General features: G+C 37.4%; 1 protein-coding gene and 1 pseudogene across 6 annotated transcripts in view; both read left to right on the forward strand.

The window, feature by feature from the left end:
- Window positions 1–23,274, forward strand: part of CDH12 (cadherin 12) — a 619,586-nt gene that overhangs the window by 147,870 nt on the left and 448,442 nt on the right. The gene's annotated exons all lie outside the window — the stretch shown is intronic.
- LOC135442923 (uncharacterized) overlaps window positions 18,174–23,274 on the forward strand; it is a 31,883-nt pseudogene continuing 26,782 nt past the window's right edge.

Below are 23,274 nucleotides of genomic sequence, written 5' to 3' on the forward strand. Positions count from 1 at the left end.
ACAAGTTGTCCAGCTGTGGGATGTGTGGGTTCACAGTGCTCTGGGTGCAGAACTGGCTGAAGGGCAGAGCTCAGAGTACTGTGGTGAGTGAAGATACCTCTGGCTGGTGACCGGTCACCGGCGATGTTTCTCAGGGTGCAGTTCCAAGGCCAGTCCTGTTCAATCTGTTTGTCAGTGATCTGGATGCAGGAGATGAACTTATGATGAGCTTGTTGATGATCCCAAATTGGAAGACTGGTAGGTGGTGTTGACTGTCTTAAATGACAGGAAGCCTTGCAGAGAGATCTAGATGGATTAGTAGTGCTTTTGGCTATAATTATTGGGATGAAATTTCAAAAGTTCAAATACCATTGTTCAGCTTTGAGACAAATTTAAAAGAAGACACTCTGCAATGAGTAGTCTCCTCTAAAGGTTACAGTAATCCCCCTACACCAACAGAAAAATGAATGTTAAGGAAAGTGAAAAAAAAACCAAACTACCCAATGGTTTATTAACAACAGAATGCTCACAGAACTCACCCTCTGCCCCACACTGTCACAGGAACAAAGCCCCAGATATGCCCCAAAAATGTAGCAAAAGTTAAAGGAATACCCCTGACACAGGGTGTAAGATCGTGCTGGCTTTTATGCTGAGGGAAGTGGAGCTTCCTTGGAAGAGTTTCAGCTGTAGGCAGAAACTTGGTGACTCTCTGGCATTGACCTCACCATGGCACTCATGGTAAGCAAAAGAGCTGAGATGGAGCCTCTTGATGTAGTTTCTCCCTGGTTTGGCTGCCCAAGGCTTAGGGCTGGAATGGGGCTGCCCCAATTCCACTTCTCTAGTCTCAGACAAGCAGCCATTCCATTCACCTTGACTCAGCTGAAAGATTGCTGCTGCACCTTCTCCCAGCCAGGGGAGGGAAATGCTTTTTGCCTGGGCCAAGAAAACCAAGCAAAACCGAACCACCTGGCACCACAGAATGCTTGGGCCATGAGGTTTTGCAAAATGCCCTCCAAAAAGCCCAGAGCTGGCCATTTCCCCTGGCCCCAAACACACCCAGTCCCGGGCCTTAAAGGTGGTCTGCCATTTTTTGAGCATAAAGCAGAGAATCATGGAATGGACTAGCATCATAAATCGCTCCATACTGATGGCTCCATACAGAATATGGCTCCAACAGCCATATTTTGCACCTAGGATGGAGTTATGATGGGGAACAGTATAGGTGGAGAGAGCTGGAGAGCAGTCCTACAGGTAGGGATCTGGGGCTGCTGGTCAGTGTGAGCCAACAGTGTGTGCCCTGGCAGTCCAGAGGGCAAACCACATCTGGAGTGCATCAAACACAGCACCACCAGCCAGTCAAAAGAGGTGATTATCCCACTGTGTTCAGTGTTGGTGTGGCCCCACCTAAAGTATTGTGTGTGGTTCTGGGCCTCACCATTAAAGAAGAATGTGAAGGTCCTTCAGTGTGTCCAGAGGACAACAAAGTTGGCCAGAGAGATGGAAGGAATGTCCTGTGAAAAGCAGCTGAGGACTTTATGCATGTCTAATTTGGAGAGAAAAAGGCTGAGGGGGAGACTTCATTGTTCTCCATACCTCTTGAGGAAGGGAAATGGAAAGTCCTGATCTGTTCTCCCTGCTGCTCAGTGGTAGGATGGAATGGGAAGGTTTCATAAATGCACCAGAAGAGGTTTAGAGTAGACGCTAGAAAGCATTCCTTTACCAAGAGGGTAGTTAAACATTGGAACAGGCTTCTGGAGAGGTGGTTGATGCTTCATGACTGTCAGTGTTTAAGTACTTGGATTTGACAACTTGGTCAGCCCTGACATGGTCAGGCAGTTGGGCTGGATGATTGCTCTATGTTTATTCCAACTAATACAGTCTGTTCTAGTCTGTTCTGTTCTTACTCTGTGCCTTTGTAGGGAGATTAATCTGAAAAATAAAACTGGCAAGTATTTAATTATGTATACAAACCCCTTTTACTTAAAACACAAAAGTGTTGAACAGATACGTGCTTTTAAATAGCAGTGAACAAAATATCAACTTCACAGGAATTTGAATATCCCAATTTTGAATTTGTTCCTACTCCAGTATTGTTTTAGAAGCTGCACTTGTTTAGAGGTTTGAAAATGTTAACACCATGATAAGCTCAAGTATTCAAACATCTGTTCAGAGCTTACAGATGGTCTTTTGTGTTATCTCTGGGCACTGTACAATTATATGTGACACTGTGCTTCTCAGGGAGGTGTTGCAATGCTCAGATATATTACAATTGAAATGTTCCAAAGGGCTTTCCTTAATACTTATTATTATCTATTCCTCAGTGCATCCGCCATAACCTCAAGACTAAAGATTATATTCTTGTACATTGATTTGTTCTTGTTATAGAATTCCTGCAGTTGGAAATGACTGTCTTTTTAGGTTAAAAATATCAAAAAGCTTTCCTCCTCTTTCTGCATAATTTAGTAGAAAAAAACCCCATGTTTTTCAGCTTTTCAAACCATGCTACAGAAAATTATGCCTTTGATATTTGCATAAAATGCATTAAATAAATATTAAAAAATTACTTTCTAGTAACATCAGCATAAACCTTTTGGTTCATGTTTGCTTCTTTATTATTCTTAGACTTTCAAGTTTCTCTCCTCAGTGAGTATGCCTCCTTTCTTCTTTCTCAAGTAGGTTAGCAGTCTTAGAAATGTTTCTTCTGTTTGACTCCCAGAATCTCCCTGGTTAACCTCACAGGATAAACATGAAAGGGTTAAATATCGCAATGTGAATCTGAAGTTGATTGAAGAACCATGTGGAATTTCTTATGGATGAGATTTGTACACCTGAGTATTGAAGCAAAAAGGAAGAGAACTATTTTGAATTATTTATTCTCATAGATTCTAACAGCACCTTTTTTCTTTTCGAATAAATAACCGATTCCCAAAGGTAAGCCTGCTACAGTTGAATCATATTAATCCTAATATGAAGGACAGGAAGACATTTAAGCAACCAAAACACCATGCAATGTATGAGGGAGAAGTGGCAATATTGTAGACAATATCTGTAGAGAAAAAAATAAAGCTGCAAGATATTGCTAGAAGTGTACTATATATTTTATACTTTCAAATCTCTATGCATAACTTGAATATTGTTAGGTTTTCTGTTTCTTAATACATCTTTGTACTGCAACGAGCATGGAAGCATTGTTGTATTACTGCAATTCCACAGTAACTAAAACTGTTTTGTTTTGTTTAGATTGCTAATTAGAAGATCAGGATAATTAGATAACTGCTTCTGCTGTCTACAACAGGGCCTTGCAAATAGGTGTATAATCTGTTGTTGGTCTACTCTTTTCATTCTCAGTATTTCTTGACACTTTAATCATCAGGATGAGAACTGAGTAGATTTTATGTTCATTACTTACAAAGCTTGCTGCAACTTCATCGATGCAGAACTTTGCTCAGCTGAAAGCACAGGATAAGCAAATATTGGCCAAATTAAGATGTTCTTGCTATTTTCTGCTGAGTTTTCATTTAGTCCTTACCAAGAACTCCTTGTGTGAGCTCTGAGTTTCTAGTCATATTTTAGAGCAGTTCAGCTCTATTGGAGCTATGTGTAGTATTTATTGTAGAACAATCATAAATTCACTAATTAAAACTGCTGTTTTCAAAAAAAAAAAAAGATCTTTTCATTATATTTTTAAGTGTAAAGATTTTTTCAGCCATCTATATTCAGCAAAATAAGTACCGCAGCTTTTCTTAATTCTAGTGACTTTGGTGATAACCTGGGTGTTCAAAACCAAAATAACATTTCAGCCTTCCAGTTCATTCTAAAGAAATACTTTTTCTTATTAAATGCTTTCCTTTTTAAATCCTTTTCCTTTCTGTTCTCATTAGAACCATTACAATATAATGAATGAAAAAAAAAGGATAAAAAATGCAGGATTTTCTGATGTTTTTAATTCGGTATTTAATGTCATTTACCTTTCAGAATGTGAATGACCATAAATGTGTATTTATGTCAAGCAACTGATGACAATAAAAGAAACCCCTCCATGCATACCTATTAAGTGTATTTTTTCTTTAATATAGCCATGAAATGTGCAGGTAAGGGGAGCAATGCACACTGAGGTAAAAGTTACTTGTACAGGATTATCTTTATTCTGGTAAAAAGCCTCAGCATTTTGACTCAAAGGGCATAGTATTTTGAGGCATAATAGGTTTTCTAAATAATTTCTGTTCATCATGTGTTTCTGTGGAGTTACATAAAGTTTTGCAGGATTTAAAAGTGGTGTTGACTTTCAGAATTGGGCTGCGTGAATGTTGGTCTTGTTTTTTTTTACTTAAAATAAGCAAACTTCCATGACAAAAAGAAATTTTAATAATGTATTAGTTACTAATAATTACAGAGAGAAAATATACTAATTAAAAAAATGTTTTTCAGGCCATTGTAAAATATGTTCCAAGAAAATAAACCAAACAAACAAGACAGTAAAACAAACAAATAGAGCACTGATTTTTGAAAACTATTTCTTACATTTATTGACTATAGGAACTCAATTATCAGTAAAAGTCAAAGAATCAAGTAAAAGCCTTTAAATTTTATCCCACTTCCCTTGACAAGACAATATTTTCAATGGAAAATTGTAGAATCAAATCAGATTTTTATTAGAACTGATGGCATGTGGACATAATTTTTTTCTCCGGCATGCATTTCTATCAATTTAGCTAGAAATTTGAACTTTATCATTATAGACAGGCCTCATGACCACAATTTATTCAGTTGCATCTTTTAACCAACTCCTGCAGCATGTTGTAAATGGTAATAAGCTAAAATACGAAGTCTTAATAAACACAAATGCTATTGCCTGGTTCCATATAGATACATTGCATCAATTATTTAAGAATGTAGTTCACTTTAAAAATGAGAGTTTTGAGATAAATATCCACAATTGTGCTGAGTTTCTACTCTGAGAACAATTTTTATTCTCATGAAGTAGCTGAGACCAGCCAGAAAAAGTTCTTTCTAGATGATCTTAAGTTATGTGGGACAACCTTGTTTTCCCTTCAGCAGTAAGTTAAGCAGAAAAAACAGGGGGAAGAATGAGTTTGAAAAGCAACCAATTGACAGCCAGTTAACTTTTTAAGCAGTTTAATGATTTAGGCAAATATTCAATCCTCATATCACAAACAAAATTAGACTACTCTATATCTTACCTGAAAAACAAAAATTACAAAATTCATGATCATGTGGAAATAGACTGCTTTCTGCAGAAAACCTAAACAAGGGAAAATACACAAGAAACATGGTAATACAATAGACATAAAAATACCAGCAATGCATTGCAGAAATACCTTTGCAGAATACTTCATGCCTTTAGAGATTATCTGGAAGGGAGAATTAACTGTTTATCAATGAAATTGCACATCACACTAGGGTGGAATTGTTGGCATTAATCAAAAAAAAAGAGGAATAGGAAACTAAAGGGTTATCAAACATGAACAAAAACAAGATGAAAGCCATCCTGGGGAGGGAAACAGTTAGTGTAACCAAGGAAAACAAACAGCATGCTCACTGTCATCTGGAAGGCAGTAACACCTGAAAGAACAAGGCTTACTGTCATCACAGGAGACAGCTACATTTCCATGAGCACATCAGGAAAAATCAAAGGAAAGGCTAATGCAATGTTAGGCTTTTTGAATAACAGAACATTAGTAATGACAGTAACAGACCCTTATAAATGTGGTCCAAGTGTGACCACATCCTGCCACATTACTTGGATTGATTAGTGTTATTTATGCGGCTATTCTAGCATAGTTCAATGAAATAATAAGGAAAGAAATAAATAAAAACAGTTGGCAGGCTTTTCATTGGAAACATAATTGCTCTTCTTCTTAAATGAGAATCTTTTCTTTTTCCCCTAGAAGTAGTAAAATATGCATCCCTTTAAACACTAAAGCCCTTAAAATATCTGGGCAGATCAGTTTTTCTCATCTGAGAAGAGAGACTATTTAGTGGGTGTTTTCCATTTCACATTTGGATATTTCTAAAAAGAAGACATAGTTATTTGTCATACATATTTGAAGTCTGTCTTCATTCTGTACATCCATGTCTATGGAACAGCTAGGTTTCCAGCATCCTAAAGAAGTCATTTTCCTGTATTACTATGCCTCCACATCCACTATAGGAATCAACTGGCTGGCCTAGCAGCATGTCCATTGGAACAGTGACATATGACTGCAAGTAGGACTTATCTGGTTATTCTGTGACTGATGTACACTAAAAGAATTCATAAAACCTGAAATGCTAAAAAACTTTTCCATTTCTGGCAGCATGCATTCTTCGCTTTGTATCAACATTTTTTTAAAGGCATTCTTCTAAATTGTACCATTACAATGTCCTTTTGAGGATGAATATTGAATCTTTAGTATTGCTTCAAGCAATTTTTTATGTGCCACCTACAACTCATATTCAGGCCAAAGATGTGTGTCATGAAAGCTGAGTTTTAAATCACCTTTTCATAACTTGCATATCCCAAAGGCAGTTCTGGACTTCAATCCCTGCTCCTAACCATTTTAAACAAAAGAGAAATATTGGCACTTCTATATATGTGTGTGACTACACTTGGGCATGGAATTATTCAAAGAATAAAAGTCAGAGAGGACAAATATTCAATCACTATAAGAATGAAAACACACTCTTAGAACAGCAAAATGTAAGCAAGTTTAATTATCATTGCTACCAGTAGTCCTGCTGTAATACTATTTTTTGCTTAACTTGTAAACTTTTCTTTGAAAAAAGAGCCTTCCACCTGTAAAGAAAGCATAATACAGTGACAAGTATTGCCCTGCATGTCACACTTTAGACTGGTTGATTACTTGTAGTAGTAGACAGTGGGTGTAGAAGAAAGTTGTTCTTATTCGGATACTTTCAGAGTGCTTTTCTGCTTTTGAGATAATTTGAAATTATTTTTATCAGTTTCTTTCAATTAGGAGTGATTAGTCATTAATAAATTGTTCTTAGAAAAGATAACTCCTCAGAAATATTAAAAAAAAAATAGATTTAGCTATAATATGTGGCATGGGGACTACTATCTGTAACCCTGAACTAGCCTCCATGAATATGAGAAGGATAATGCCAGAGGCATTTTTAGTAGATTAGAGAATGTCTATGCCTTGTATTGGTGTGTTAGGGATATCTTCTTCTACAGACTTGTTTAATGAATTGACACAGCTTTTCAACAGTGAATTCTTTGATCTGATCCTGTGCAAAATGTCATCACTGCCATCTTTAAATTCTACCTTGGATTTATGTAAAGATATTTAAAAATTTAAGGTGCAATTTAGATGTGCAGAATTATAATTTTAAATACAAGAAAAGGCAGAGAATTTTTCCCGGGGTGGATTGTAATGATCAGCAGTGCTACACATAGTCAAAGCAGGAGAGAGAAACATATGGTCTTCCAGCTGTGGCAGTACAGGTTCTAAAGTCAGTAATAACTTAATAAAAACCCTAAAATCTGTATGCTGCATTGCACAACTATTCACCATGCATGCAAGTATTTAGGGGCACAATAACACATAGTTATCTGTTTAAACTATAGGAGAAAGAATCTTCAAGCTTAAATAAAAGAATACAATTTTGTCATGCGTTTATCATGCTCCCTCCTTCTTTTCAGACCTCCTGAAATTTTCTGAATGAGAAGGATGAGATGTTGCATTATTACCCCCCTTCTCATCATAGTGCACAGGTAATTATCCTACTCGAATCACACAGTCCCTGTAGCACTGATAATCCTTTTAACTCAGGATGGCACTGCTGGAAAAAAAAAAGAAAGGAAACCTCTTCAAGCCTTCAGCTTCATTAGGTTTTTGTGTTCTTTACATTTCAGTATGTATTTCTCTTTAGGCATTTGGGATATCAAGAAACCATTTTCTCAAGAAACTCTCAAACCAGAGGACATCTTCATTATAAAGAAAAGGTGTGAGTTTCTCAGGAAAGGGCAGATGGTCATCTATGAAAAGACATATCTCATTATCTATCTAGTGAAATACATCTTTGTCAGCCTCCTCCTGTGCCAGAGCTGCCCTGCAGTAGGATTCAGATGATTTATCAGGAAAAGTCAGACTAGAGCCAGAGTCCCGAGCAGCTTGCTGCACTGAAAGGATTGTGGTGGATGAGGGCAAGTTCAAGACCTAAGTTAACACAGATAAGAAACATAGCTGGGGACTTCCATCTCTGCAGACTTTGAATGAAAGCCGAATTCCAGACTATTTGATAGCACCTATAAGATATGTTAAATAAATATTTATTCATTTTTTTAAATATTCATTCATATAACATGTTGAAAGTGACTCCAACAGGAAATATGCCCAATATCTTAAGTTAATCAATATCTAAATCAAAATTAGTTCTCCAGCCTCAGAGTTATCTAGCCTCAGGAAGAGGGGGAAAAAAATCAGTCTTAATTGTCATTTGCCACATGTTTGCATTTTATAGTAGGATGTGGTCATGATCTTCATATTCTAGAATAGCAAAAGGTGTGAGTGGTCAAGTATAGTATGTCAAGTATCACAACTAAACAGAAAGTTCTTAACAGGAAGATCTTATTTACAGTAAGATTCCTGTGTACTGGAACAGATTTCCCAGAGAGGTTGTGGAGTCTCCCTCACTGGAGATATTTAAGAGCCATCTGGCCTCAATCCTATGCCATGTGCTCTAGGATGACCCTGCTTGAGCAGGGAGGTTGGACCAGATGACCACTGTGTCCCCTTCCAGCCTCACTCACTCTGTGATTCTGTGAAAGTTTTCAGCAGTCATATGTAGGTGAAGGTGAACAGTTGTCTGAGCATTTCAGAACATTGTTATCTGTGCCTTCTGCCAAACAGAGAGTTTAAAAAACCACAGGGATTTTCTAAAGAAAAAAATTCAATTATTTATAAAATCTAGCCCCAGATTATAAAATTACTTTGAAACTACCATGTGGAAAACCTTAAGCATTCATTCTAATGGGGAAAAGAGTACATCCTTGTGCTTTTTTTCCTTTTTCTTTTTGTTGTTCTTGTTTGTTTGTGGAAGAGGGTTGCTTGCGTGCTTCTGTGGTTGGTTGGTTTGTTGGTTGGTTGGTTGTTTTCTTAGAACTTAAAAGTTTAGATATTTAGAAGGGTAAACCAGGTAATTTTGCCAGCAAATTGTTATATATTTGAAATAATTTTCTGCAGCTGAGAATCTCCAATCTTAATTTGTGGTGCTATCTCAAGAGAAACAAACTGGTATTTCATCTTTAAATCTAATGAGCAATAGAAAATAATATATTTTCCTATTTCTATTAATTTGTTGCTTAACTTTCATTTTCTTATCATACCAAAATGAGGTAGAGATTAAGGCAGTTCTTAGACTATGTAAAAGAAAACCCAGCTTGCTGAAGTGAATGCAATGTTTGCAACTTACATTAGATTGATTCTGTTTATCTCATGTAAGTTTATTTATAAATATACCTTAGCCTGGCTCTTTTTATCTTGATTGTAACTGAGAAAACTAAAAAGTGTTTTTGTTTTTCTGAATGCTTACTTATCTAGAATGTTTGTATCACTATCTGTTCATTACTCGGTTTGGGTAAAATGAATATGTAGAACTAGGTAAAACATTTTGTTTAGTGGTATATGTGGCATTAAACAAATGGAATTATTTAATCAATGCCAGAAGCAGAAGCATGGGTTTACAGAGCCCAGCAGCAGTGATTGCACATGGAATTGCATCTACATACATCGAACAAAATTCAATCCTTGTTCTTCGGACAGTTAAATTAGAAGCAGTTATTATAATGCCTCCCATGAACATAAGGGATACCATCCCCATGGATGCATCATAGCCAGCTCCTGGTTTGCATGGCTATCACATTTCTGCTCTTCAAACCAACTTCAGCTCTGGATAACTCCTACTTTTATTGTACAAATAGACTAACTAGGATGTTTTTCTGCATAATTTTATGAGTTAACTAAAAATCGTGATGATTTTTTCTTTATTTGTTTTGGTTTCTTTTTTTTTGCTTTGTTTTTTCTGGATTATAAAAAAACATTTTTACCATCTAAAATTTAATATGTGTTTATTTATTTCTTCATCTAGAGTTTTAAATAAGCTGCATGGATTAATTTAAACTAGGATAGGATGAATCTAATTGAAATTTCCTCTTGGGGGAATTAGTTTTGAATATAGCTCATACATTTTAAATCCTAAATTTTATCTTAAATAGCAGATAATTAATTTTAGTCTAAAGAATTAATCAAAACAAAAACTGGATTTCTTAAACTTACCTTCTTAAAAGTTTAAGAAGTCACAAGGACTTCTTAAAAGTCCTTGTGAATATTTGTCAGTATATCATGATTCATATTCCTGATTTTGTCTCCTTAAACATATGTGGCATATTTTTTCATCCTGTAAAGTAAATCACAAAATTCCTGGTCATAAATTACCTAGGAAAAAAATGCTTAATGAATATCTAGGACTTCTGAGCTAAAGGTTGAATAAGATATTTGATTTGCTTCTACAGAAAGCAGAATTACCTAGACAAATAAACTTATATTTGTATTCAAGTTCTGTGGATTCCATGGAAAGTAGAAATTCCATGGCAGATGTAATAGGAAAGCAGGAAACACAGCAGATTCCTAAACTAACAGTGGTTTGCATTCTTCCAAGTAAGGAATACTTCAGAGTTTTCTCTAACATACTAGATGTGCTTTAATATTTAGTCTGATTGCCAGAATATATTTATTAGTAAGGGCTTTTATTTGACAACAGGAATGACACCTTTCCCCCATGCCATTTTTTTAATAATTCATTATTTATAGTTTCTAAGGAAAGATTGGCACAAAGATATTTGCAGTGTCTAACAAGAGCTGTGATAAAACCAGTATGAAAGAATTTTTTGACATTTAAATGCCTTGCATTCTCATGACATCCCCAGCTGTTACAACAATTTTCTTAAAGAGAAAATTTAATAGAGAAACATTGTGTCACATGATTATATTGTTTCAGCTACAGCTTTTTCAATGATATAATAACTTTTAAACAAAAAAAGCTGAAAATCAGAAAGGCTTTTCATTTTTCTTATCTCCTTTTAAGATCCAGCTGTTGAATGCACTTTATGCATTTCAAGATTTAACATTTTAGTTAGATTGGAACTCCAAATATTAAAACTTTCTCTTTTACATTTCTTCTGCAAGAGAATGTTTCTAGCTTTCAATGTTTCTTGGAAAGCCTAAGTAAAAACTTAGAGATAGTTGATGAAAACTACCCATTTTGGCAGAGACCATATATTCTGAAACAATTCAGAAGTCCTTCCAAAAATAGCTTTCTCTAGGAAGTTATGATTAAAACAAAGTATTTCTTTTATTTCCAGCATTATTTCCCAATCATTTTAGCTGGTAGAAAGAGAAATGAAGTATATGTGGCATGTAATTATGGGAGACTAATTGAGCTGTTTCTAAAAAGGGAACATATTTACCTGCTGAAAGTTAAAAAAAAAATACAAGAAGACAATGCACAATTGAGTGATTATAATAATAATAACATCATCTCTGATCTTTGTGTAAGCCCAGAAACAAATTAACCATGAATGACAGAGTGCAATGAATCCAAAGTAAATACCTTACATCCATTATTAGAAAAACCCCTTATCTGCTAAAATGTCTTTCTGACTTATCTGCTAAATGTCTTTCTGAATTATTAACCTTATCAACACATCCTTTTGAAAGACTTAGGTTTTTTTCTCTATTCACAATGTCTTTCCTGCAATAATACTAATACTAAAAAGTGGAGAAGGAAATGGCTTTCCAATATTTACCACAGTGCAACAATAAGGGAAAATGCAATGGCAGTTTTAGGCAGGCTTAAAGCAAATAAATCAGGTTACATTTTAAAGATTAAAAGTAGCTCTGATTGCCCTGGAATGTTATCAAGGCTAAAAGTATGTTTAGAGTAGCCATAAAGCTGTGACCAATAACAAATGTCATCCAGACACCGTCTCATTTTCAGTCACATACTTAAAAGTTTAATTCTATTTCTCAAAGAATTAACATTTTCTGTGCTTCCTCCTCTGCACCTTCCTGCAGTCTCTGCTGCTCATCCTTCTCAGGATTTCAGGCTACACAGACCTTTCATATGGGCAATTACAGGCATTTTAATGTTCACATTATTCCAGTTTTGCTTTCTGCCTGGATTCATTTAGCTCTTTTCCAGCACTTATGGTCTCCATTAGAGCCTGAACATCTGTAACTTTCTTTGCTGTGGTTAGATTCAGCATCTTCCTTCTCAATGAGTCCCATTTCTTTCTTTCTTTCCTTCCTCTTAGCCTTTTCTCCTAGCATGGGGAGAGGGCATTTGCATTCTTGCCTCTTTTCATTGTGGTGTTGAATGTTCTGAAAGTGCTTTTGGTCGAGCTTTGTCTCATCTGCTATATTTTGGGGTTGAGCTGTGAAAAGTCTGTGTAGCAGTGTGCCCTGTGGGAATTATAACAAGGGTATCCAAGGATGCCAGCTTAGTGGAACTGAATCTGAGGAGTTACTAAAACACTGCGGTATTTTGAGGTTTGATTAAGCCCAGCAGTCCTTTGGTATCACAGGCACTGCCTTGGGACAGCACAGGCAAAGTCGTTTCAGGTTGTTTGCTGATCAGCAGCTGTGCAGTGGGACAGGGGCAGGGACAAGGGACAGCCACTGGCAGAATAGCAATCCAGTCAGAGAGGTGAGGCTGACAGAAGCTGCAATTGCAGCTCTCAGACAACATAAAATATAAGAAAAGGCTCTGGGGCTTTGTACGATTAGCAAAACCTGAGACAAATACCAAACAAATTTCATGTGTGGTAGAAGGTTATTTTTTTTCTGATTTAACAGCTTGTTTTTGTCCTCTAAATTACCTTCTAAGTTATCTTAGCTCTTGTATAATAGGAAATATATACTCATGGAGAAATTAATCTGCAGCCTTTTGAGAGAAGAAAAGATTGTTTTCTGTGTTTCTATTTGTGAACCCTGAAGAAGTTCTGGAGGCCTGGAAGTGCCATGTTTTTCTTTTTTAACAAGCAGTAATTAAAACCCTAGAATACAACAAGTTGTATTCAATGTTGTTATTTGGGGGGGTTTTTGTTTGTTTGTTTGTTTTTTGGGGATTTTTGGGGGTCATTTCTGAGGGGATTAACAAGCATTTGAGTGATTTGAGTGCCTGGGGGATTTTTTGTTCCTACTAAATTTCAGGCTTTCTCTTTTTTGCTTCTTAAACCTAACATTTCTCTAAAATTTCTTTCACTATTATAAGTTGTCAATTTTTCTAATATTTCAAAGCTTCAGCAATCAAAAAATTCCCCACTGATGAAATTTTTGGAAAATGCATAGCGTGTCCAGGCTTCAGAAACTCCAAACAAGACTCAGTTAGATGAATTTTAGCTGGATGTAGAGATAAAAGAAAAGGTTAAGACATGACACAAAATGAAGAGCTATGGGATGAGGGGGAGAGAAAATGACAGTCTGCAGTGGGAAAAGATGCAAAACTTTTATAACTGTCAGAAACTTCTGGGAAAGGTTTTCACTGCTGATATCTCATGAAAGAGGGTCATGGACAGTATTCCCTTCTCTCTGAAAATCAAGGTTCTTGCTAAGGCCTATGAGGGAAGTGAACAACATGCACAGGACAGCTGTCCCACATTCTCTCTGCCACTATCTCCCTTTATGAATTAGCACAGTACCCCTTATGTGTTGATAATTGTGATTTATTTTCTCTTCCTTGTCTCCCCTTATGTTTTCCACACTTTGATTTACTTCTAGTGACTCAGCAGCCTTTTGTCTTTTCTAATAGAATTCTTCTGAATATCCTTTTTTAATACATTTTTTAAAAAAACCTTTTGTTCTTAGGGGTTTTCCTTTCCTTTCCCAGAAGTTGAAATTGAATATGATTATGATGCAGGTCTTCTAAACAACCAAATTTGTTCTGAGCCAAATAAAGTACTTTCCAAAATCAGCCAGCAGATCATTTCTCAGCCTGTCATTACTTTCACATCTGCTGCTGCTGATGGAATCTTCTGCATTGAAAATGTATGCTTGAGATGAGCGCTGCACACAAATGGCAGGACATAAGGAAATATAATGAATGTAAACGAACAATAAAACCCACTTTCAAATGCCATTTATGGGCTCAATCTTGCAAGCTGCTTGTAGGTTTCAGAGAATATAAAGGGCAATCCGTACCTCTGAGGGAGTGGTCAGGACCTTACCAGACCAAGATCTGTAAGACTGTGACCTTCCCTTCAAAATTACTGTAAGAAAAAAATCTTCCTATTGCCAAGATGGAAGTCTGACAGAAGAGAGTGAAAGCATGCAGGCTTATTGTGATGTGAAAACACAGCTCTAGCCTACTAAAATTCAGTAATTCATTGGAAAGGTCAGCCACCTTCTGTTGACATTTCAAATGTCTTTTTTAATTTCTAAAATAGTAAAAAAAGTAAGTTTTTGACTCTCAAACCGATTTTTGAACAAATCAGTGGACAAGCCTGTCACTAAATCCAAAGATCTATAACAAATTTGAATTCTATCAGAAGTCCTAAATTGTATCTAATAATGTGTGGGCATTTCTTGAGGCAAAAGTAGAGTGGCACCATCATTGTATCATTCCCTGCTGGAAGGAGAGTGGGTCACTGTTCTGGACTATTTGTTTCTCTTCTGCAAGGCTGACATATCTCTGCTCGTTTGCTTCCCATGCTGTATTTTTTTTTAATCTATCATATTCTTTACTGGGATGTCAAACCACGAATACAGCTTGTTTGTGTGTTTTTTGTCTCAGCACTAGTTGGTTCATAAATCATGATAATAACAGGTGTATCAATATTTTATTCTGTATTAGTTTTTCTGTCATAAGTCTTTGTTTCTGTCTGTGTTTGGTATTGCCAGAATTTGTTCTGATGGTAATATAGTCCATTATTGCAGTCCTCTTCAGTCTTACTGTTTGTGAAACAAGTTTTAAGACAAAAGCTTTACTTATATGTTAAGAAAATAAGCAGAGTATTATTTACCCAACAAATTCCATTGCTTTTTTTTGTTGCCAACTGATTTTTGTGTGAGGGCAAGCTGCATTTTTTCCCAATATAAAGGTCTATCAAGACCACCATCTTTTTGTCCTATCTATATCTGAAAAATAAGACTTTTGATATCCTTATTTTTTTCAATTCCATGATAATAAATTACTTTTCTAAAATAATTTGCTGAATGGTTTGCAGGTGCCAGTTATGTCTCATATACCATAGCTCTGATATTATTTCAGTTGATTTTCATCTCAATTTTTCAGATGTCAGACTTCTAGAAATAATTTCTTAAAAAGATCTCTAATGTACATCCCCTCACTCCCTCCTTCTTCCCTCTCCCTTCCCTCTTCTCCAGTTTCTAATTAGCCTGACTGAAGTCTAATTAATTCAGCAACAAAATTTGGGCCCTTTTTTAATAAGACTGTGAATGTATCTGCTCAATAACTATGTGATACTTTTAAGGGAAATTCTCAGGATCAGAAGTTCTCTGCCTGTAGTGTAAGCAATTATTTATATGAGACTAAAACATCCATTAGGTTTAATTTATTGTCTGGCTGAAAAAACTTCCCATGCTTCCATACTGTATTAATTCAAATTATAGTGTTCTATTTAGGCTACCTAAAAAGTCTGTCAGGTTGAAGGATGTGAGTGACAGGAGAGCAACATCTTGAACCATGGAAATATGTGAAGGAGTGATACTGAACAAAAAGTTTTTCTGTGAGCTCCATCCTTGGTTCTCTTCCTGAGCTACCAGGTGACACCAGACAAGAAGGAATAATCCATGCACAAAGGGAGAAGGCTATAGAAGCAATCTTTAGACTTTCATTTTCCTTTTTCTGTACTTGAGTTGCTGTATTGTTTCATTCTTTATATATATATAATATAGCCTAATTGGATGACTTGAAAGACTTGTTTTCCATTTTTATTAATAACAGAAGGACTCATTTAGGAGTGGTGATACTTTGTTATCAAATTATAAGCAAAACAATGGGACTGGGTGGTCTAGATCCTCTATCCTGTCCTTCTTTGCTACTGAAAATTTAGAGATTCATTTAGAAGAAAAGACAGAAGGATTTAGCCTGAGTTTGTGGGCTTTAAATTACAGTGAGCAAGTGTAAAAAGAACAAAACATAAATAAGCTTTGGAAAAGAAATAAAGTCTCTCCAGAGGCAGTGATGATATCTCTAATTAGTAACATTGGCCATGGCATTTATTTTTAGGGAAGGGCACATGCTGCTTTTATCCCTACTCAGCATAATAAAAGTGAAGGAATCTAGGATTTTATTAGCCACTTATTGTAGCTCTTCATTATTTATGAAGACTAGCCATTTGATGGTTGGAGGAATATCAATAGGAGGAAAATATGCCAGTGTGTAGCTGCTAGGGAATATCCTTCTCTTAGACCCCTTTATAAAGAACTGTGCATGAAAAATGTATGCAAGCAACAGAAGAATGCACTCAGAAGATCCCAACAGTAAAAGGTTAGGCTACTATTTTAAGTGACTACTGTATGCTTTCTCCTTTGAGCCTAAGAATTGCTGGAGATTTCCAATGCAAATTTGGCTTTCCTTTAAAGACAGTTTTACTTTGCTTATGCTCAAGATGGCTGAACTAAGTCTGCAGACAGCATCTGAATTCTGGCATTCCTGTCTTATCTATACCAAATTTAAAAACTTCTGATGTCCCAGTATGTTGTTGTGCATTAGTTCATATGCAGAAAACAAAGCTTCCCTTCCTGCATTTATCAGTCTAGGCTGTTATGTAAACTGACCTCTGGACAGGTTACCTATCACCAGGTAGCCCAGAGGGAATTTGGCTAACATGTTTTGCAATTTAGGGTAACAGACTGACAGACTTTATGGATTTCTGCAAGAACATATGTACAGTTAATTACAGATGCTGTTTCTTGCACTTTCCCCTGACTCTTATCGAATCTTTGCTACCCTGACCTCTAACTGCTGTTTCTTAACATTTCCTCTACTGTTGCATTTCCATTTCTTACTAGGGTATATTATCCCCATTTGGCCTTCTTGCGCCTGCATTACAGCATGGACAGCTCTGAGGAAAAACACACAGTGAAACAGGCTAGCATCTGGTTGTTGTCCATACGTTTTTATCAGATGGACTTCAATGTAAACAGTACCTGGAAAGTTTTCCTGTATAGCTTCACAGACAGACAGGAGGTGCTACTGCTGAAATACCATAAAACTGTGTTTTAGTACTAGATTTTTGGTATTTACACTTAGGAACTCTGTACTGTTAAATATTGCCTGGTTGTATAATGAAATAGATTTGCCCCAGAAAGTTTGTTGTATATGATGTGATTTATTCAGATTTCCAGACCTTTGATCTTTGAAGATAATGAAAGATAACATTCCAAATCTAGGATATCTAAATAAGGTTCTCACTGCTTTGGCTTTGAACCCCACAATTTTGCAATTAAAAGACCTGTAAGATTGTGCAGTCTTCCCATTCTGAGATCTGAATTTTATTAATCTTTTTTAATGCCTTGCTTCCTGCTAAAGCCATACTCTTGCCTGGCTCATTACCAGTAGACATAGACTTAATTTCTAAAACCAAAACTCAGAAGTGATTATGATCCTATACAAGGAACAACCCGAGGGAATAAACCACCGTATCACATAGGCTTGAAACTGCTTACCTGTAGTCTCAGTGTCTTTACTGCTCTGCTGGTGACATATTTTTAAAATAAAGCTACCTTTCTTCATGCTTGTATTTATAACCTCAATTCACACTTAAAGTATTTTGTGTTCCTGCTGCCATCTATTCCAACAAAAACATTTTCGTGTAATTCCAAGGGTAACAATATGGTACTAATCTCTTTGAGGAAAGGAAATGCTTTACAGACTCAAGTGGGATGCACAGATTGATGTACATCCCACTTCAGTCTGTAAAGCATTTCCTTTTCTGAAAACACAACTGATTCAAAATAGATTCCAGTATTCAGAGGATTTGCACCAACTAAAATTCTTTGTTCTTCCCTAGCTGGTGCTGCCTTCTAAACTTCTAGAAGTCTATTAATAAGAAACAATCAAAACAACTTATATTTTTAAGAAGGAGAAAAAGACCTGGGGAGCTACAGGTGGTCAGTTCCACCTCTGTGCCTGGTGTGACCATTGATCAGATGCTCCTGGAAACTGTGCTAAAGCGTATGAAAAACAGTGCCGTGATTGCTGACAGCCAGAATGGCTTCACTACGGGCAAGCCATGCCTGAAAAATATGGTGGCCTTCAATAATGTCCCTTGTGATTACAAGGATTATGACATCCTTGTCTCTAAAGTGGAGAGACAGAGAGTGGATGGGCAGACAAGTCACTGGATAAAGAATTGGCTGGATGGTGTCACACTCAAAATGTATTCAGTGGCTCCATGTCCAAGGGGAGACCAGGTATAAATGGCATCCTCAGGATTGCATAATGGCTCCAGTACTTCTAAATATCTTTTTTGGGGACATGGACAGCATGGGGAGTGCACTCTCAAGCTGTGTGGTGTGGTCAACATGCTGGAGGGAAGAGATGTTGACAGGCAGAGGGATCTTGAAAGACTTTAGAGGTGGGCCTGTGCGAACCTCATGAACTTCAACACGGCCAATTGCAAAGTCCTGCAGCTGGATCAGGACAATCCCAAATATGGATACAATATCTGGGCAGCAAGTGGATTGAGAGCGGTGCCATAGAGAGGATGTGGGGTTTATTGGTGGATGAAAAGTTTGACATGAGCCTCAGTGTGTGCTTGCAGCCCAGAGTGCCAAGTGCATCTTGGGCTGCATCAAAAGCAGTGTGACCAGCAGGGTGTAGGAGGGGATTCTTCCCCTCCACTATTGAATCTGCCCTCAGTAGACTCCACCTAGGGTGCTGCATGCAGCTCTGGGGTCACTAACATGAAAAGGTCACCGACCTGTTGGAGAGAGTCCTGGGGAAAAGCCACAAGGATGATCAGATGGATGGAGCACTCCTCCTCCTGTGAAGACAGGGTGAGAGACGAGAGAGTTGGGGTTGGGTAGCATGGAGAAGGTAAGGCTTCAGGGAGACCTTCTAGCATCATTCCAGTACCTAAAGGGGCTTACAAGAAATCTGGAAAGGGTTTTTTTACAAGGGCATGGAGTGATAGGGCAAGGGGTGATGGCTTTAAACTGAAAGAGGGTCAGTTTATATTAGATGTTATGAAGAAGTTCTTCACTGACAGAGGTTGCCTAGGGAAGCTGTGGATGTCCCATCCCTGTAAGTACTCAAGGACAGGTTGGATGGGGCTTTGAACAACACAACCCAGTAAAAGGATACCTACCCACAGTAGGGGGGACTGGAACAAATTATCCTTAAGGATCCTTCCAAGCCAGACTGTCTTTTGATTGGCTGATTTCATTGTTTGGCTAATTTGTTAACAAGTAGATACCTACTACAGATTTGAAATTCAATTTGGAAGAATAGTCATGTGTGTTAGACTTCCTAGTAATTGATAGTCTGTTTGAACTATTTCATAATAAGTAACAAAGCCCTTTAAAAACATACACATTGAAAGACAAATGAGTCATCTTTGCTCAATTGTTCTTTCCTAGCTGTGTTAACAAGCAGATGGTTATCCTGACGGTATAGCAGCAGCTTCTGTGTAGTTTTTCCAGCTGGAGGTACACCTGTGTATTTCACCTAGGGTTGAATATTGAATATGTATTTCACCACATTGAATGTATGCACATCTTATGTGAGCTTAATTTGGTCTAATTTAGTTCAATGTTCACAGAATCACAGAATCATTTAAGTTGGAAAATGTTACAGAGAAAAAATGATGGGCCTTTGTCGGGGCCGAGCCATTTGTCGGTGAGGGGAGACTCAGACACTCAATATGAGTGATAAGCAAATTCCAGTTTATTGAAGAGAGCATCAGACACTTATACAGCGAGTAATAAGCTTATAAATATTCTGTAAGCTAAGCAATCTATTGGTTAAACTATACCATGAACTCTTCCTCATTCCTTAGAAATTACATCTCTCTTTTCTCATGTCTCTTTAGCTGTTTGTTATTATACCACAGCTAGGCCCAAGGTCACTGTTATCTGTGCAGGTGCAGGACTTGGAATTAGCCATGGTTTTGTAATTTTTCATTTTCTAGCAGCTAAATTCCCAACAGGAAAAGACCTCTAAGATCATCAAGACCAACCTTTGACCGAACACATCAACTACACCACATCACTAAGTGCCACATCCAGTAATTTCTTGAACACTTACAGGATTGGTGACTCCACCACCTCTCAGGGGAGCTTTTCCCAATGCCGCAAAACCATTTCCATGAAGAAATTCTTCCTGATGCCTCTGGCGCAGCTTGAAGTTATGTCAACTCACCCTATCACTAGTAGCCTGGGAGAAGAGACTGACCCCCCACCTTGCTGCAGCCTCCTGTACCTACCTGTAGGAAGTGGTAAAGCCACCCCTGAGCCTCCTCTTCTCCAGGTTAAACAACTCAAGCTCCCTGAACTCAGCTGTTCCTCATAGGAGTCACACTCTAGACTCTTCACCAGCTCCATTGTCCTTCTCTGGACATGGTCCAGCACCTCAAAGTCTGTCTTGCTGTGAGGAGCCCATAACTGGACACAGGACAGTGTGGACTGTGAAGTGTGGCTTCAGCAGTGCTGAGGACATGAGGTCAATCACTGCCCTGGTCCTGCTGGCCACACCATTGCTGATACAGAACAGGATGCCATTGGCCTTCTTGGCCTCCTTGGGCACAGCTGGACCATGTTCAGCTGCTGTCAGCCAGCACCACCAGGTCCTTTTCCACTGGGCAGATTTCCAGTCACTCTTCTCACAGCCTTCAGCACTGCCTGGGCTTGTTGTGACCCAAGTAAAGGACCTACCACTTCACCCTATTGAACCTCATCCCTTGACCTCATTCTATCAATCCAGATCTGTTTGCAGAGCCTTCCTACTCTCTAGATCAACCATCCCACCCAATTTAGTATTGTCTGCAAACTTGGTGAGGGTGCACTCAATCCCCTCATCCAGATGATCAGTAAAGATATTAAACAGGAGTGAGCCCAATACTGAGCCCTGAAGAACCCCAATAGCAACCTGACTCCAGATGAATGCAGTACCATTCACCACCACTCTCTTTTAACACAGTGAAGAGAGAACCTGTCCAAGCCATAGGCTGCCAGGTTTTCCAGGAGATTGCCATGGAAGACATTATCCAAGGCTTTGCTGAAGTCCAGGTATTGTTATTATGTTTACCTGAATTTCATTTTGGTTTTATATTGTTTGGTTTTCTTTGATCAGGGGCTAGCTTTCATTAAAAGAGAAAGAACATAAAGGCAGTATCAGATTAATAACTGACTTGAAAGATGCTAAGATTAAGAAGAGAATGGAAAGAGGAACTGATTAGAAAGGGAAAAAGGAAATTAAGTCTGTGTTTTAGAGCTCAATAATGAATAAAGTAAGAAGTGCCAAAAGTCAAGTTTGCAGAGGAATTAAAATGAGAACCACTATTTCTCCAAATGTATGCATAAAATAAGATAAAAAAGGAAAGAAATAGTGAGACTGCTATGTAGTGGGGATTGGGCAGAAATTAAAGAAAATCCTTATTTGTCTTGATTTTCAGTAAAGATAATAATGGAGCTCATGGAATCAAACTAAAATGCCCCATGAGGCAGAACAAAGGCAAAATGAAAACATAAAACATAACCAAAAATAGGCAATTTCAAGGCAGATGAATCATAAAAAATTAACTCTGGAAATGGTTTATTCTGCCTGGAGAATAAAGGGCTTCAGGAGAACCTAAAAACAGCCTCCTTGTACTTGTGTGGATATACTGGGAAGACAGAGATGGGCTCTTTATAGAACTACACAGCCAGAGGAGAAGATCAACCTAGTCTGACTTCAGAGCTGACCCTGCTCTGAGCAGAGGGTGGAACTAGGGACCTCCTAGAGGTCCCTTCCAGCCTGAATGAAACAAAGTGAAAATATTGCCCCAATTTAAAATGAGGCCTGAGAGAGCACAGTCACTGTCTCAGATTATGTATGAGACTGAACAGAAGGAAGAAATTTTAAGAGAATTACTGGCTCAAGAGCAAATAAATATGCATACATTGGCCTTGAGTCAGTTCAGTCTGGAATGAAAAGACTTCTACCTGTTAGGGTCATGAAGATTCTGAAACCACCTTCCAAATTGCAATAGTGAGGCCCAGGACTAAGCTTGTTTTGACTTGGAACTTAATTCCTGTATGGAAAGGATTATAGTATGTGTCTTCCTGCTATAGCATGTAACTCCAGTCTGTGGCTAGGCTGATCTTCATAAGACACATCTTTTTCCTAAGAAAACTCCTTTGTTGTGACCTGCACTTGAATACCCAGGGGTCTATAAAATTTGTTTTAAAAACTTGACAAAACAGACTTTTAACATCCTCCCTCTGTAGGCAATTGAATCTTAACCCCAATAGAAAATCAGTTGTAGATATTATTAAGAGGTAAGCAGAAGAAACCCATGCATTCACCAAATAGAAAAAGAAATCTGTTTCAGCCAGGCATCATTTGTTCACACTCATGATGCTCAGTTGAGTAGGTCTTTGAGATGCAGGGGCTATTGCTCCATTGTAGTTAGTGTTCAGGGATTCGTTCCTATTTGGTTGTTGTTAAACAGGTTTGCATTAATGTCTTTCTTTTATAATTGAAATTGAGTATAATAATTTTGAGAGTTCTTGAATGAAGTACTGTTGTGTTCTCTTCCTACTGATGAGAATGCTTTCTGGGCTCTTAAATTCAGCTCTGCAAAACATAAAAGTTGTGTGCAAACACTTCTAGAGTTCTAGATCATTTAAAGCAAGAGTTTCAAAACTTGAGATAAATGCCATCAAAAGATAAGGGGGGAGAGATTGAGAACAAATTTGAGTCTTTCTATAGAATTATTCTTTTCATATTTCTGTGGTGTACTTACATTTGGAGCAATTTTTTTAAAGAACAAACCTAAACCATCTGGTAGCATAATACTTGGTTAGTGCTTCATATCTATGTACTGGATGCACAGAAAAGCTTTGATTTACGCAATGTCTTTCTGAGGCAAATGAGATACACAATGCATAATTCATGGCTGTACATCTTGGTGTTGCGTGGCAGTCTTGATTCTGATGTTAGAACCATTTTCTTTTTCAGAAGATTGTGACTCTTTAGGAGCATGATTACAGTTAAGTGCACTGATGAGTGTCAGATATAATGAGAGGTTGTATCTCTGTCTTATATCTC

The sequence above is a fragment of the Zonotrichia leucophrys genome, chromosome 2 (assembly GCF_028769735.1).
Source record: "Zonotrichia leucophrys gambelii isolate GWCS_2022_RI chromosome 2, RI_Zleu_2.0, whole genome shotgun sequence".
Classification (NCBI taxonomy): domain Eukaryota; kingdom Metazoa; phylum Chordata; class Aves; order Passeriformes; family Passerellidae; genus Zonotrichia; species Zonotrichia leucophrys.